The sequence below is a fragment of the Solea solea genome, chromosome 7, assembly GCF_958295425.1.
Source record: "Solea solea chromosome 7, fSolSol10.1, whole genome shotgun sequence".
NCBI classification, from domain to species: domain Eukaryota; kingdom Metazoa; phylum Chordata; class Actinopteri; order Pleuronectiformes; family Soleidae; genus Solea; species Solea solea.
This window is the reverse complement of record NC_081140.1, coordinates 31,084,343-31,102,232: the sequence shown is the minus strand read 5'-3', so window position 1 is coordinate 31,102,232 and position 17,890 is coordinate 31,084,343. Positions and strand designations below refer to the sequence as shown.

The 17,890-nt window shown below is 40.5% G+C and overlaps 1 protein-coding gene across 2 annotated transcripts in view; it reads left to right on the top strand.

Annotated features, from left to right (window-relative positions):
• Nucleotides 1–17,890, top strand: part of LOC131463035 (calsyntenin-2-like) — a 338,191-nt gene that overhangs the window by 207,889 nt on the left and 112,412 nt on the right. The window lies entirely within an intron of this gene.

The following is a 17,890-nucleotide window of genomic DNA, read 5'->3' as shown; positions in this document are numbered from 1 at the left end:
AATTTGTAAACCATTCATTCTCCTGTACCAGCATCCATAGAGAAGATGTACAATTGATGTTAGATTTTACACACAGGAGCTGCTGCTCTGTTGCTGCCTTATTTGGTAAGTTTGTGTCACTTAGAATAATCAGACGGAGAGGATTTCAAACACCAAAGTCACAAAAAAACACGTTTTATTTTTCTGTGCTGTGATGTAAAATTGCTGTATTTCTCTGAGGACTGATGAGGGGAGTGGTCACATTCAAACCATTTTCTGAATCAAGACAGATGGAGACGTGTTGGAGTATGACTGAAAACACAGAAGTGTCCACGGAAAGTTTCAGAAGTGAATCCTTTTGTCATTCAGCAGTTTGATGGAATAAACACACAAATGCTCCCTCAGTCAGGTCTGATAGTATTGCTTGACAGAGCCTGTCTTCACATGACGGAAGCAGCGAATAAATGAAGTAACATAACTTCTGTGACAACATCCTTTTCCCAAAGTCGCGTATTGTTTGTCTATACAAAAATGTTCTCCATTTCCGTGTGGATAAAATTCCAACTTCAGCAGATTCACCTTGACACATTTTCACGTTGACAGTCCCTTAAGCAAATGCTAATTTGAGGTGTTAAGTGGCTGAAATCTGAACAAACTGCCCAAGGTCTCACTTTTACACAAAGCACTTCACAAATGCTCTAAATGTTACTGTCAGGTCAGACTGTAGCCCATTAATGTTCAGTACATGTCTCCATCTCTTCACCCTCCTGCCTTTTCATGGTTACAGATTCCAGAATACTCTGAGAGCCAGTCATACCAGTACAGACACAACACAGCGTCAACCTCGGCAGTTGCCACTGGACTTCTTCAAGGAGGTCAACTGATAAAACACAACGTGTCACACATGTTGGCTCTCCTGAAAAACAGCTTCCATCTGCAACTGCTGTTCCATTCAGCCTTTAACAAAAATGCCTTTCTCCACTTTGTGCGGCACTTCTGCCCTCACTGTGTCACTCTCAACACACCTCACCTCTGCCAACAACAGGGCCAACACTGAAATGTATCATCTTGTCTAACTTAGATGCTCACACGCACACACACACACTCACAGGCTGACACCCACTGTACTACCTCTTAACCTGGAATTATAGCTGGAGGGTTTTTAAGCATCGCTGAAAATTTAAAATCAGTCGAGCGTAACTTGTGTTGCTCCTGCTAGTGTGTGTGTGTGTGTGTGAGAGAGAGAGAGAGAGAAAGAGAGGCAGACGAGTTTGATGAATTTGTGCTTCTGTTTCCATTCTGTTGCAGAGGCAGATTTGGGAAGATTTAAATGGCTGACAAGACTCAGTGCACACATTTAAAGAGCTCATTTGAGAAACTGGCATAAAAACTGTATATTATTCACAGTGCAATGATATAGACATAGTATACTGGCTAGCACTGCAGCAACAAGACTCGGTTAAACTGGTTTTCTACCATAGTCCAGAGAGTAATTGCACACTCTATTGATCGTAGGTGAGTGTGAATGAATGAGAGTGAATGATTATTCATCTCTGCGATGAACTGGTGACCTGTCCAGGTTGTGTCCACCCTCCGCCACCCTCATGTGGAGGATAAAGCAGTAAACTATGAATTGATGAAATAGATAAATAATCAAAAAATATCAAATAAGCAATTAAAAAAAATAATTGGGTCTAGGATGACTAATTTTGTGCATGAATGAAATAATGAAATAATAAATGGTCACTACCAATGAATGTATTTAAATGTTAAATGCTGTACATTCGTAGTACATTAGTTATGGAGGGTTTGATGTAATGAATAACAAACAAAAATTATAGCCTAATAAAAACAATATAGCTTGTGTCAGCCTGTCATTACTCAGCCATTTGTGCAGCAGTTACTGACATATTTATATTAATGAGACAGAATAAACCATGTTTGAAATAATTGTAATGATTAAAACAAAATTTGTAGAACAACGTTCTTGGAACACACAGATATTTCCTGGCCAACAACTTTCCAGCAAAAACTATAGATAAGAAACAGATGTAGGCTTCAAAATGAACTCCCATTTTGTAGCCTTGAGATTTACAGCACCATCAGTTTGTGAAACCCAAAGTTCACAGACGTCCCCTGCAACCACCTATAGATTGATGCCAGTTGTCAATATATTTTTCCTCTAAATGGAAACATACTTTACAAAACTGGGAAAAAAAGAAAATTGAGAACTTTAAATCCTCAGAAAAATGTTGATAGACATATTAATCAAGTGAGAAGTAAAAGCTCATTTTACTTCCATTCAAACTGACATTTTGGCTAAGTGGCCAAGTGCTACTTTCTTTCTTCATAGACACTTTTAAAACTGCACTTTGTCCATTTCTCATTAATAGTTCACACTTTCCAGCAGCTGAATCCAGAGAAGGGGATGCTTCTATTTTAAGTGACTTGCTCCACGGAACTCCCCCGGGCAAAAACTAGAAAAGTACAACAAGCAAATTTGTTGACATCTTCCATCATACGTGAATCAGTGGATCAGTGGTTTGATTGGTTTCATAGGTCCATCCAGTTACATACAGTATTCCCATCGGCATCCGTTGTTCACGCCTCTGAAAAGTGGGAGGTGACCCTTTCCAGTCTCATACATAAGCTCAAATTAGAATGAGATTCAGCTCATGACATATAGTTTACATTTCATTCATAACAAATTCTTTCATGTTTAAATACTGTGTATTAAATGAAGAACTTACAACAGAGTAGAAAGTGATACAGTACAAAAAAAGCAATACAATTACATAAAGATGTGTGTAATGCACTTCAAAAAAATGCCGTTGCACAGTATTATTGTACAGAATAAATGTAATCACACGGCCAATGACGAGGCAGATGGATTGGGAGACGACAAAGAAGGAAGAGGCAGGAAATGTGCCTTCAAATAACGGACTCAAAGGGACAGTGGACTCTTTGCATGATGACATTTCCAATAGAGTCAAACCTACACTGTAGAGAAACAATATTTACATGACAGAGGTTCTTTAATGTAGATGATGATTTAACAACAACAACAACAACAACAGATGGTGACGTCACCCATAAGAATCTGACCTCCCGTTCTAAAGCCTTGATATTAGCACTTTGGCATTTTGCAAACCCGAAGGTGACCGACGTCACCAGCAACCATATGATACTGGAGGAAACCAGGTACCAATCACACTGGTGTCCACACATACACTACTCACAAAGTTAGGGATATTCAGCTTTCGGGTGAAATGTATGGAAAACGTAAAAAGTTCACGCTATGGTGATATTACATGATGAAAGTATCATCTCAAAATCTCAAACAATTTATTAAAACAAAAGTCAAAACAACAAAACATGTCAATGTCTCAATAACTTGTCGTGTGGCCTTGAGCATCAATTACAGCTTGACAACAACGTCTCATGCTGATCACCAGTCGAATTATTGTCTGCTGAGGCATGGCATCCCACTCTTGTTGAAGGGCGGCCCTCAGGTCATTGAGGTTCTGGGGTACAGAGTTACGAGCCTCTACACGGCAACTCAGCTGATCACATAGGTTTTCTATGGGATTCAGGTCTGGAGAAAGTGCAGGCCACTCTATTTGAGGTCCCCCAGTCTCCAGCAGCCGTTCCCTAATGATGCGACCTCGATGAGCTGGAGCATTGTCGTCCATGAAGATGAAATTAGGCCTGTGTTGTTCATGCAGAGGCACAATGACTGGATTAAGGATGTTATTCAGGTAGTATGGGCTTGTCACTGTACCCTTCACAAAGTGTAGGGCAGTTCTGTATTGACTAGTCACACCTGCCCACACTGTAACACCACCACCACCACCAAAGGCTCATCTGGCTGATGCATAGCGCTCTCCCTGACGTCTCCAACAGCGTTGGCGGCCATCATTTCTGGTCAACGTGAATCAACTGGTCTCTCTGGTCTCTCGTCCAGCGTAAATGCTCCCTGGCAAATGCAAGACGATGATGCCTGTGCCTGGTGGTGTGGTCAGGTACACGTACAGGTCGTCTAGCATGCAGACCACACTGATGTAAACGCCTCTCACCTCCCTTAAATGTGCCTGGAGTTGTGTGACATTCTTCATCCAGTTCCGCAGGGCAGTGTTCACGATGAAGCGGTCATCAGTGTGGGATGTGGTCAAAGGACGTCCACTTCTATGCCTTTCTGTGACTCTTCCAGTCTCTCTGTATCTCTGTTGCAACCTGCTGATGACACTCTGTGACACTCTAAGCTCAGTGGCCACCTCCATCTGAGAACATCCTGTTTGAAGCCTCGCAATGGTGAGGTACTGTTGATCAATTGTGAGGTGTTGTCTTGGTCTCATGATGTCAAAATGTGAACAGCATGATGAGGAGGAAACAGGAAATGCATCGGTCGATTCATGGATCAAACACGTGTTGTGAATTTTGTGGTTAAGCTCCTTGTTAGAGAACAGCAAGTTGTGCAAAAAGTACTGAAACAATGAACAGTTGTTCATGTGCATTCAAAAGTTTAGAGAAGGTCATATTAAGTGCACCTGTAAAGGTTATAGTGCATTTTAGGTTTATCCTGAAATTTCACCTGAAAGCTGAATATCCCTAACTTTTTGTGAGTAGTGTACATGCCATTCTCTGTCATCTAATTGGTTCTATAGGAAACAATATGTTCCCATGTTCTATTGACAAAGACTCAAAACCAGGAGTTGAGACCATTAACTTTATTAAGCAGGTGAGAGGTGGTCCCCTGGTGGCTATCCCCTGGTGGTTTCACTTCCAGTTGAGCTTGAACTGGCAAAACAGAGGTCTGCATCCACTTTGTATAACGGACTATGCTCTCGCCTGATGCTTGAAATAGCAGAGGGACAAACGGTGCCCCCCGCAAATCTGATTGATAACCCCCGGCCACCACTGTGCTTTTGACAGTGTCCCAGTTTAAGCAGTGTGTCATGTCACCTTGACCACTGTAAATCACACACTGACGCTGCAGGGAAAGTGAATTTGGGGACACTTTTTAAATGGCCTTTCACTGGTGACTCTCAAAGGAGGAGGCTGGCCTTCCGCCGAGCAATTTGCCTCATCGCTCTTTCTCTCTCTTCGCTTCAGATAGAAGCTAACGGGGATTAGGAATCAGCTTTGCCCTAAGGCTTTTCTCAAATTACACATGACACATCAACAGCAGAGAAGAGAAGGAGGCAGTCAGGAAATTTAGCAGCTAAAGAGGACAGGAAAGAGGATCAGGAGTGACACGGGATGAGTTTAAACTTCCCCCCTCATCCTCTATTCATCTCTGCTCTGCTTACTACTGCTGCTGGCCTACTTCTTACTCCTGTCTTCGTTTTTTCCCCCATGCTGATTACAGACACGTTTCCTCCTGTTATGTATCTCAGTCCTCTGTGTCACTTCCTCTGACTCATAAACACACATGCTCGTTCTGCCCTGACTGTAAAATATGTCTCTTAATGTGAATTAAGTGTTTTATCAACGTTGTTTCCAAAGCTGGTCAAAGTGTTACCTGTGTCTCCTTTTGAGGACAGGGTTTGTCCCTGACATGAATCGCTATTCTGAGTCATAGGTGCAGTACCTAAAACTTTGAATCAGATTGATTCATTCTGGAAGATTTACTCATGGTAAATTTCTTCGGCTGGTTATAGTTATCTATCAATGTGTTTGGGGGATTTTTGCCATCAAGGTTTTGAAGAACAGTGAAGGTCATCGTGTCTACTGTCTGCAAGATCAGGGCCGCCAACCCTTTCAATTCAAGATTCAAGATTCAAGATTCAAAGTGTTTATTGTCATATGCACAGTAAAGAAACACGTTTCCCTGTACAATGAAATTCTTACTTTGCTGTCCACTCAAAAAACACCAGCATAAAGTAAAAAGTAAAAAAAGTAAAAAAGAGATGCTTTTGTAAAAAAAGTATAAATATACATAAGAAAAATATAAATATTCCAAGAGACTAAAATAACATATATGCATAAAATAAGTGTAAAAATATGAACTGTACATAAAGTGAACACAGATTTAAAGTGACACACAGATTTAAAGTGACACACAGATTTAAAGTGACAATGTTTCAGGTTTTAAAGTGACGGTAACAGATTAAAGTGACAGTGTAACCAGGTGACAGGATTATTGTAGTCCCGTTCAGCTGTTGAGGATTCTGATGGCAGTGGGGTAAAAAGAGTCAAGAAACATGAATTTCTTCATGGCACTACACACGCACACATCCCTCTAGCCAGGTACCAGCTAAGATCAAGGCAGCGATAGCATTATTTTAGACATTCATCATGGCAGAGCCAGTGAAAAAAAAAAAACGTTGTTTGAGGAAGTGAGGAAGTGACTGATGGAGCGAGGGGCGACACACGAGTAAACATTGGAGCGGCTTTTTTTTGGAATGGCGAGAATTGAAAAAACAAAAAACAGATGCTGACCTGCATGGACATGGCTCAACGGCTTGTGTTCGCCTGCTCCAATTGTCAGTGGTGATTTTTTACAACAGTGACGATAAAGTGGTAGACAATAGCCGTCTGTCAATTGAAGGTTTGGATCCTGTGAAGTGTGGATTCGCCGTCTGGATGTTGTCAAAGTGCGTCACAGCACCAGGCCGTAAGCTGTCCCAACTGACACGCGAATCGTCGACTCCTTCTCATGCGGCCGACGTTTGTCTGTTTTTGAAGGATCAATGGATCAATTATTACATGATCAACATGATCAACAACTCTCTGTTCAGTGATGTAAAATCACTGATTTTCTCTATGACGTTTGGTGCAGGGTTGCATTGTTTGTTTTTCTTTTAAGTAGGGTGCCCTTATGCCCACTCCATTTATATGGGCTTGGCACCTGTGTACATGTATGTATGCCCTGGATAAAATAAAGCAATGAACATATTCTTAGGCTGTCATAGATATTATTATTATTATTATTATTATTATTATTATTTTATTAGGTGAGACTGTAAAGTGACTAAAATCTCTTTTGTGTCCCTTTTGGCAGCTGGTTGTTGTTGATGTTACTGGTTCTGAACACTGTGGATGCACAGATCAAGGTCAATGGCGACAATGTGTCAGCACATACTGTAGAATAAACTGAATTGTAACAACGGCCTTGTTTAGGCCCAGTTTGCAATGTGACGCTCAATTTTCCGAATGTGGGAGATTCCACATTGTCCCGTTTTTTAAACTATTGTCTTCTACTATATCAACCGTTCAATGCACCTCCAATTAACTTCTGTCTCTCCAGAGCTACGTCATTGTTGTAGATGTTCAGATTGAAAGGAATATTTAAAAATCTGATCACAATCCCATTCAAAACCACCTCTGTATGTGGTTTGTATCAGCTTTGGAAAATCAGATTTTGTATGTTTTTTAGATGTCCAGACCGCCAAAAAACCAAGCTAGATAATAAGATAATCTGGATATCTTTACAAATACAATATGGGCTGCAATCTAAAGAAGGCCTAAGTTTAAAACCTCAAACATTCTTGAAATTAACGAGTGTTGCTTTTGACATGAGACTTCAAAACCGTTGGGGAGAAAGTAGTGAAAAAACAAACAAAAAAAACACCTCAGTAATTATCAGCTGAAGAAGAGAAGTTTCTCGTTACACTTTCTTCACTTCTCCCCACTCACACCCACACCTTGCTCTGTCCAAGGTTCTACAAGTTGCTGTGGGGTAATTAGATGTGAGGGACACTCGCGTCATAATACTCCTTTTCACTGCAACATGACCCGCCCAGTGGTTCAGGTTTCTTTCCAGGCTTATATGTGTGCAAACTGTGTGGAAAATATAGATGAATATAATATGTTTGTTGTTATGTCTGTGTGGCCACACATTCCCAGTGCTGAGGTGCACAGTATTTATTAAAATCATCATTAGCAAATCTTAGAGGCCTGTGTGTCCTGACCTGGAGAGACTAATTATCTCAGTGAAACAGCACACTGAAGAACAGCCAAGCTCTCACACAAACATACACACACACACACACACGCACGCACACACACACACACACACACACAAATGCTAAACGCTAAGTCAAATTCACAAATATTTACATATAAATAAGACAAATACCAACATGCAGTTGCCTACATTTCCCACAGACTGAGTATTAACATCCATCCTCAGTGATCCCATCACATGCAAACAAGTATGTAGTATGCAGTATGTATCTGGCTTCTAGCACCTTTTATTCGAAAGCACAGTGATGCCTTGGCTGTTCAGGAGAAGAATATGTTTTTAACATTTGTACAGACGTTAAAAGGCACTGAGGCAGAAACCTTTACAATATTATATAGAGAAGACAACAGTTCACACAATGAGCAAGCACGGGGCATCAGTGGAGAGAACAAACTCCCTTTAAACACTAATATATCTCTGACAGAATCACACTCAAAGATGTGTAGCATCTGTCTCCAACAGTTGGGGTGAAAGGAGGGAGAGAAAAAAGGAAATAGATATATATATACTATGTATATATATATATATATACACAGTATATATATCTATTTCCTTTTTAATATATATATATATATATACATGTATATATATATATATTACAATAGTTACATTAAGTTATTTAAATTTAGACAGGACATTTTACGAGTAGTTTGCGGTACTATATTGTCATTTATACAACAACATGGTTTGCATTCACTATGGATGGGTAGCATTCAGAAATGCAGTTAGTGCAATCTGAATGTGTTCAGATTACTCAGGATGGATGTTAACAGCATGTATGAACAAAAAAGTCACTTTGTAAAGAGTGGGGTTTGTTGTTAGTATAGCATGTGTATGTGTTGGTGCTTTAAACATCAACTTCCTGCTTGTCACACTTGCTAATATGCTAATTTGAGCGAAACCTCATTCTGTCAAATCCTTAATTCTTGACGTGATTATCATTCCTGGCAAGACAAACAATAAACAAAACAACAACAACATTCATTTGAGGAATATGTTGTTCATCTTCAGTTACAAAAGTGACACCCACACTGTGGCAGAGACGTATTTTGTCTCCTAACACCCGTTAACCCAAGAACACGGGTGATTTTCACCCACACAATTATGAATATGTGATTTTTATTATGTTGCTGTTGTCTGAGTTGCATGGGTCCTTGTGTACCTTCATGCAGTTTACTGAAAATATCAAAGGTAGGAGTGTTTCCTTGACCCCATCACTGTTTTTTTTTCAATGCATGTGACGTTAGACTCACATGTCCAAGGAATGGGTAGACCAAATAACAAGTTCCCAGCTCCATTATTTTTTGGCTGGCGGGGGTATTTTTTGCAATAGCCTAATTTTTTCACAAATTGTACAGGAAAATATACCTGGTGTTAGTGATGGTGTCACAAAAATTAACGTTAAGTTCTACTGAAAGTGAACTAAGGGGCTGTCCACATCAAAATGAGTCTATGTGAATTCATTAATGCAGGGGTGTCAAACTCATTTTTGTTCAGGGGCCACATGTAGCACAATTTGATCTCAAGTGGGCCGAACCAGTAAAATAAGTAAAATAATAGCACAATAACTTATGACCAACAAGATCTCCTTTGTTTTTTCATCTTTGTTTTACATTTAATGAAGGATATTTTTACAAAACATGAAATTTCTTGAGAAATATAAGTGCAATTTCAACAATATCATGCCTAAATTTACTATTTACACATCACACTGGATCTATAAAGGCACAAACATTTAGTCACAGGTATCTGGAAGGGAAAATTTTGCATCTGACATTACGTTTAGATTGTAATTGTAGTGTGAAATTTTAACAAATTCATCCTGTGGGCCGGATTGGACTCTCTGGCGGGCCAGTTTTGGCCCCCGGGCAGTATGTTTGACACCCCTGCATTAAAGTGTTTTATCCTCACGGAAAAAGCATTTTTGCCGTCTTCCTCTTCTTTTTTTGGTGATTTGTTTGTTCTGATTGCTTTATGATAACAAAAGTCTTGTCACTCCGGCACTTCGGTCCACAAGTGCACAGGCTAACGCCGGCTGCTAATCCCAACTGGCTGTCACGACACCGGCTTTCTGATTTCATCCGGTTCCTTCCTCGTCATGTGGCCACAACTCTCTCACCTGGTTTGGTCTCATTTGGATACTGCTGTCGTTCTGCCGTCATCCTGTGGCAGGACTATTTCACTACTCTGTTGCAGACCTTCTTCGGATCCGCTGGAATGCACCGGAGCCTCCACCATCGGACTCTCTCTCCAACCCCGATGAACTGGTCGCTCTTTATAACACCTGCCTCATCAACACTCTCACCTCTCTCGCCCCCCTGAAAATCCGTGCCCCCTGGTTTACCCCCGAGCTTAGGTCTATGAAATCCAAAAACCGACAGCTTGAGCGACTACACAAAAGAACCGGTCTCACCATCCACAAGGACATGTACACCACCCATATCACACAATATAAGGACCTAATCTCACAAACCAAAAGCAGTTACTACTCCGGCCTCATCCTCTCAAATGAAGGAAACTCAAAAAACACAAAATCCTCCAGCCACCCAATTCTCTACCCCTCCACCTGTGTTCCACAGAAACCTGCAACTCCTTAATGGACTATTTCAACCAGAAAATCCATAACATTCATCAGCACCTACATCACAATTCGCCACCTCTCTCCCCATCTGAACCTTCTCCTCCTTGTCATCTCTTCTCCAGTTTGCTTCTTCCCACTACCTCCGAAATCTCCAACCTCATACACAAATCAAAGCGGGTCAAATCCTGCTCCTCCTCCCTGCTCCCCCTCATATCCGCTATTATCCACTCCTCACTTTCATCTGGAATAGTCCCTTCACTTTTCAAAACTGCCACTGTCACCCCCATATTAAAGAAACCCGGTTCAGACCCCAACAATTACGATACCCTCCGCCCCATTTCTAACTTACCTTTCATTTCCAAAATCCTTGAATAAACTGTTGCCACCCAACTTCACTCTCACCTATCCCTCCATTCACTCTACGAGCCTTTCCAGTCTGGTTTCCGCTCCCGTCACAGCACAGAGACCGCCTTAATCAAAATCACCAACGACCTCCCCATTGCAGCTGATTCTGGTTCTGTCTCCATCCTCATCCTCCTTGATCTGAGTGCTGCCTTCGACACCATCTCACACCCCATCCTCCCATTGGCCTCTCCCACACTCCCCTCAGCTGGTTCCATTCTCTCAAATCTTTCACTTCAAAACCCTCCCCAGTCACTACAGGTGTCTGTCCTGGGATCTGTCCTGGGGCCCCTTCTCTTCATCATCTATCTCCTCCCCCTCGACCACATCCTCCGTAAATTCAATATCCAGTTCCACTGCTTTGCGGATGACACCCAGCTTTACCTTTCTTGTAAACCAAATTCCACACTACCACCACCACCCTCCCTCACCTCTTGTCTCTCTGAGTTAAAAACCTGGTTCACCTCAAACTTTCTTAAATTAAACTGCAATAAAACTGAAATCCTCCTCCTCGGCACTATCCACCCTATCTAAAGTAAACAGCTTCTCTCTCACCATTGACAGCTCCTCAGTTTCCCCCTCCCCTCAGGTAAAGAGTCTGGGTGTCATCCTCGACAGCACACTCTCTTTTCACTCACACATCAACATCACTACCCGCACTGCTTATTTTCATCTCCGTAACATCAACAGACTCCGCCCCTCCCTCACCCCCCACTCCACCGCCGTCCTTGTTCACAGCCTCATCACCTCCCGTCTTGATTACTGTAATTCTCTCTTCTCTCCTCTCGGCCTCCCTCAAAAGTCTCACCATAAAATCCAACTGGTCCAAAACTCAGCCGCCCGTATCATCACAAAGACCCCCTCACATTGAGGGGGCCAAGGTTGTGGCCATCCACAACCTTGCTCCTCCCTACCTGTCTGACCTCCTGCACGTCATCACCCCCACTCGTTCCCTCAGATCCTCCTCCTCCATGTCCATATGTGTTTTTTTTGGTTTAATCTAATTGTGTGATTTTAATTCATTCTGTTTGTAAAGTGGCCTTGAGTGACCTGAAAGGCACTTTTAAATTAAATGTATTATTATTATTATTATTATTATTATTATTATTATTATTATTACTATTGTGTATTCCTATAGCAGCGCAACACTGCCCCATACAGGCCTGGCATATACACTATGATTTGTTGTTGTTTTTCTTTGCTGCCAGCACACCGGTCAGGAGCAACGTGGGGTTATGTTTTTTTTGAGTCACCGTCGCCCATGTCCATTGCTGTTCTCACTGATTTGATTCATGCTGTCTGCTGAGGAAGAAGCTCTGGACATGGAAGTAAACATTAAACTGGATTATCATGCATTATAGTCACCTTGTGTTGAGATTACACCAGCTCCTATGGAGTTCTAGGCTAGAGCCTCAGGGAGCTAACTGATGGGCAAGTGGGATTCCCTTGCATATTGAAGATTATACCATCCGGTGTTGCTAATTCTTGACAAAGATTAATTGAGTCTTTGCCTCGATGCTAGGTGTGTGTGTGTGTGTGTATGTGTGTGTGTGTGTGAGAGAGAGAGGGAGACATGTTCAATAAGACTCTGAGTGGTTGTGCGTACTTGATAATGAGTGTGGATGAATATGTAATAAGCAGGGGAACAATGCTGAACTGCCATTACCATGCAGCAAGTATCTGATTTCTGCATATGATTTAGCTGGATTGAAATTACACCTGGCACTTAAATGTGTCTCCACAGCTCTTCACGTTTTCATGAGATGTTTACGTCCTTGGAAAATGATTGCAAATATCCCCCTACTTTATTTCACCGGATATAAAACAGAGGCGGACAGAGGCGTGTTGTGTGAATGGGGTGAAGTCTGCCATCTTTGATTGTCTTGTTTTAAAAGATTCACTTCAATAAAAATAAAAATACACAACAAAAGGTTTGTGTTGTGTATTTTCAGGCATTTGGATTTGCCCATCTCTCCTATAAACATGCAAGCTTCTCTATCACTCCTTTGTTGGCACAGTATTGCACAGTATTGTTCACATGTGTCCGTGTTTTTGCTCTTTCCGATAAAAGTCTGTAATAACTGTCTGAAAGACGAGGCAGTGAAAACAAAACATGGGGCTGGTCTGAGGGTAACCAGTTAGCCAGTCCCTCTTCTCGTACCAGCTCCTGGAGAAAGAGCGAGTGTAATTCCTCCCTCTGTTTTTCGTTTGCTGCTTTATGGCGGCGTTCGGCTGGTTGGGTCCGAGTTCGATAAGTCGAAGCTTCTCTTCTATGAAACGGCTTATTCTGCAGTGAGAGAGCGGTGTTTGTGCTTCTTTTTCCATGATGATCCGGCAATGAAGCGCTGCTAAAATTAGCACAACTTACATTGAAGCGAGCGGAAGCATGTCTGCTCGGCTGTGGGAGGTCTTCGGGCCTAAGATTCACCTAAGATTCTATGTGCGGGTCTCACAGAAGTTAATGTTTTAAACTATACATTTAAATGCGGATTACATACGGTAGCATAAATGGCCCTAGCGCCCTCTATGGCTGGGCCACCACTGGTCGGCATCATCAAAGCGATCAGATCTATAATGTATGAATTATTCTTTTTAATAAAGAATAATTAATAAACAAAGGAGATCTTGTTGGTCATAAGTTATTGTGCTATTATTTTACTTATTTTACTGGTTCGGCCCCAGAAGCTATTAATTACTAAATATTTAATAATGTTTCCTGGAGAGATAATTGTTTCAGAAAAGTCAGGCAGCAAACAGAGAGCCACTCATTTATCAAATATGCTAATTTCAAATACCACAATCAGTCATAGTAAATGAAGCACAACAGTCTATTGACATCATTGTTCGAGCCACTTCAGAATCAAATCAACAGTTGACTGTAATGATCACGTTTTTATTTATTTCAAATGAAAGTGGACACATTCAAGTCAGCAGGTGTTGAGTCAACATGTGATCCTGAAAGAATGAATTCAAGCAGTGACACATTGTCAGTGCAGACTGTGCTAATCTGTGCCAGGAATCATCTTGAGACACAAATGCTTGCTCTCACTGAATACATGGCTACAGTCATGGGCACAAGAACCCTTCTTAAATTGATATCTTAAACCTGCGCTGATGAATAAATAATCCATTAGCATTGTCACATGTGTTTGATTTGAATTTATTATTATCTGTTTTTTTTTTTATTAATGTGCATATAAACTGCAATTAATGAGTGAATGGATGTGACTGGGTGAATGGAGAAACTGTTCTTGGAAGCGCTCTGAGTGGTCATCAAGACAGAAAAAAAGAATGCTCTCTGTGCTAGAATGAATTTCAATGTCCACATAGACCAGATTTGAATACTACATTAAGTTCTAAATTGAATTATCTTGTCTTTTTAACCTTTTGACATATTTTTCATATACTTACCCCCATGGCTCCGGTTGCTCTCCTCTTATAGTTCAGTGGTGTGTGATCATTCTTGTGCCTGTCGGGGTCACTTAACCCTCTGCTGTGATTTGGTGTCACTCTGACTCACTGTGGACCCTCTGCTGATGAGCTGTGGCCTGTCAAAAGAAACGACAGCCATGGGCTCAACATGGCCATTTTCCAGCAGCAACACACACACACACACACACACTTGCTCTAGAGAGCCATGCGTCTGTTTCATCCAGATGTGAACCATCAGCAGAGTCACACACACGCACACTCACAGAGAAACATATTCACAATTATTCAGATGTATGTCATGTATTGGTGTGCATGAATACATTATGACACACACACACACACACACACACACAGTGGTGTCCCTCTGAACATGAGCATATGTTTGCTTCCTGCCACCGGGGGCTGCAGCAAACCAGGGGGGTAATGTTTATGCAAGCGCATCATTAATATGAAGGATTTCTGCACACACTGGTGCTGCCATCATCTGTCACATCTGCCTATCACTGCCGTCTTCTGCTGTTAGCACCGCCATTAGCATTCCCACAAATCTAAATCAGAACTGATTAATCACCGCGGTACATGTGTGTTTGTGTTTTCTGTGTCCGTGTCAGTTAGTGGAGGAAAATCTCTTTTCTCTGTGGAAACTGCAACAAATGAATGAATGAATGAATGAATGAATGTTCCCCTATCACACTAGTGATGGGTTGGCCGCGAAAATATAAATACTATACATTTGTTATATTTTATGTTTTTTTTATTTATGTTATTCATTTTACACATAATTTGGTAATAAATTAATTTAAGTAACAAAAAATCTGAGGAGCCAGAATTCCCAACACTACATCACACGTTTTTGTCACTTATTTTGTTTTGTATTTAAGTTATTATTTTATTTATCCTTTTGTAATGTTTGAACATAATATTATTTAGGTCGTGGGGGTTTTTTATACTTTATTTTTGTTTTTTGTTTGGTTTTCCACCCACACATGTTCTCATGTACACCCTTTATTTAGCCAGAGTGACCTGGCCAAGAAGGCAGCACAGATTACAGCAACATACACACAACAAACCAATCAACACAACATCCAACCAATATAATGCTGGATCAAGTACAAAACCAATTATGATACAGGTGGTTTCTAAAATGATCTTTAGAAGCAGTCACATCCATTGAGGACGTTTCCCTCGCCATCCCTCAAAATTGTTTTAAACTCCTCGATACAGATCAGTTTTGACAGTTTCAGATCAGTAAGTTATTCCATGTTGAAGGAGCAGCAGAACATTTTTCTGTTCTCACTCTTGGGACCATCATGTTTAGAACAGTATGAGAGTGAAGGCCATTTTGATTTAGGTCGACAGAGAGGGAGGACTTGACTTCAAATATTGTGTATTGAAGGTTTGAGAAGTTCTTGAATTTTGCATCAAGTGCTTAAAAGTGCTTGAAATATTAACAGTATATATCTTATTGGCCAAATTATTTGCTTAATAGATGGAGGAATAAAAAACTGCTTATGTGAGACTGTGACAATTATAAAACTCAATTTACATTTAAACATTTTACCACCGCTGCAATGTGCTGGTAAAGCATTACAAATAACCTTAAAAGTGCTCGAAACTGACCTTGGAAAAGGTGTATGAACCATGGATGTTGGGCTGTTTGCTGCCCATTTGTGCTTTTAAAGACATACATGTAACTCTGTTCACTCTGTAGTCAACAGCAGTTCACACTGAATAAAAACAAAGCAAAACAGAAAAAATAATGTTGATGTATGTTTATTTATTTCGGTCATGTCAGTTAGATCACTCATCATCTTAGTGTATTTCACACAATACACATAACCGAAAGGGAAAGCGGGAGAAGCAAAAGCTTATCTAGTCCCGCCCCCATTACCCACAGAATACATATATTCATCGTACTAAATTATTTAATAAAATTTTTTTTTTTCTTTTCTTTTTTGTATGACATTTTGACAAAAACAATGGCGCCGTGCGTGTGTGCAGTGGTTCTTCGCTTTCCCGTCTGGTGCTTTGTACATATGATGATTTTAAATGTTGGTTTTTTGCATAATGGTTATAAAATAAATGTCTCTGAATGAATAAATGTGTAGAAGCGATCAAAATGTCCCAATTTAAAAAAAAAAGAAAAATAAATTGTATTTTCATTAGCATATTGGTGATGCAGTGATCTTATGATTTTGATATAATGTCGTAATGATAAAGATATGGAATATGATTTCAACTCATATCCCTTTCACACTCCATTCACTTATTCTATTAATATTTTTGACTTTACTTGTCAGTTTTAGTCTCAGAATTTAAGCTTTTTCTCCTTTTCTTTCGGCTTTTCCCTTTAGGGGGGTCACAACAGTGCCTCCATCTTCTCTTATCACCACCAACTGTCCTCCTTCACAACATCCATGAACTTTCTTTGTGGTCTGTCTCTTTTCCTTCCGCCTGGCAGCTCCATCTTCAACATCCTTTGTCCAGTAACCAAACCATCTCAACCGTGACTCTCTTACTTCATCTCCGAATCTGTCTCCTGACCTGTCCCTCGAATACGCTCATTGCTCAGTATGTAGATGCCGTCGTTAATCTCACAAGTTAAAGTTATTCATGTCATAAATGAATAAAGGAATGTGAACTTTTCAGCCCGTGTTCTGTGTAACATGAATAAGATACAAAAACAAATGTGGAAAGAGACTCATATAGTTTCCATATCACTGATGTATGAGGGAGGAGTGGGTGGAAATCATTTGAATCACTTTTAATCATTGAGTGACACATTTGTACCATGAAATACAAAAGCACTAGTTCATATAAATGTTGGATAAACATAGTTAATCTTATGACATTGAGCAAAAAATAGAAGTCAATTAAAAAATTGTATGCTGCAAAAATAATTTAATTGGGGCCGTCAATCGATTAAAAAACAACAACTCATTACTATTATAAAATAGAAAATATATATATATATATATATATATATATAATTTCCATTAATTCATTTAACTGTGCATATACCATTAATTTTTAAAACATTTGTGTATGGTTGTGTATGTTCTTGTATTTGTGCTTGTTGAGAAAAACAAAACCAAGCTGCTAGATGTTCTCCTTTGTTGTCTGTTGTGTTGCATTCGTTGTTGGTGCTACGTTATTCGCTGACGCGGCCTTTGGGCACAGCCCACACCCTGCACAAGTAAAGGTACTGTTCTCAGTCGACACACAAGCCTGACCCAGGGCCTTACTGTACCATGATGGAAACATGGCAATGGAGACCGAAACCTGGTTCTAATAAGGCAGAAACTAATTTCTGAGGAACTGGTTGAGTTTGGGGTTAAGATTAAGGTTAAGGATAAGACCTTTAGCGGGCTGTCCACATGAATGTTCAATGCAAGCCTTAAAGTGGATAGACATACGATAATGTGTGTGTGTGTGTGTGTCAGGGACAGATAAGGAAATCCACTCAGCTTGGGCTCAGCCTCCTCACTATCTCACTCTTTGTTTTCCAGTCTCCATCTCCAGTTGACCAC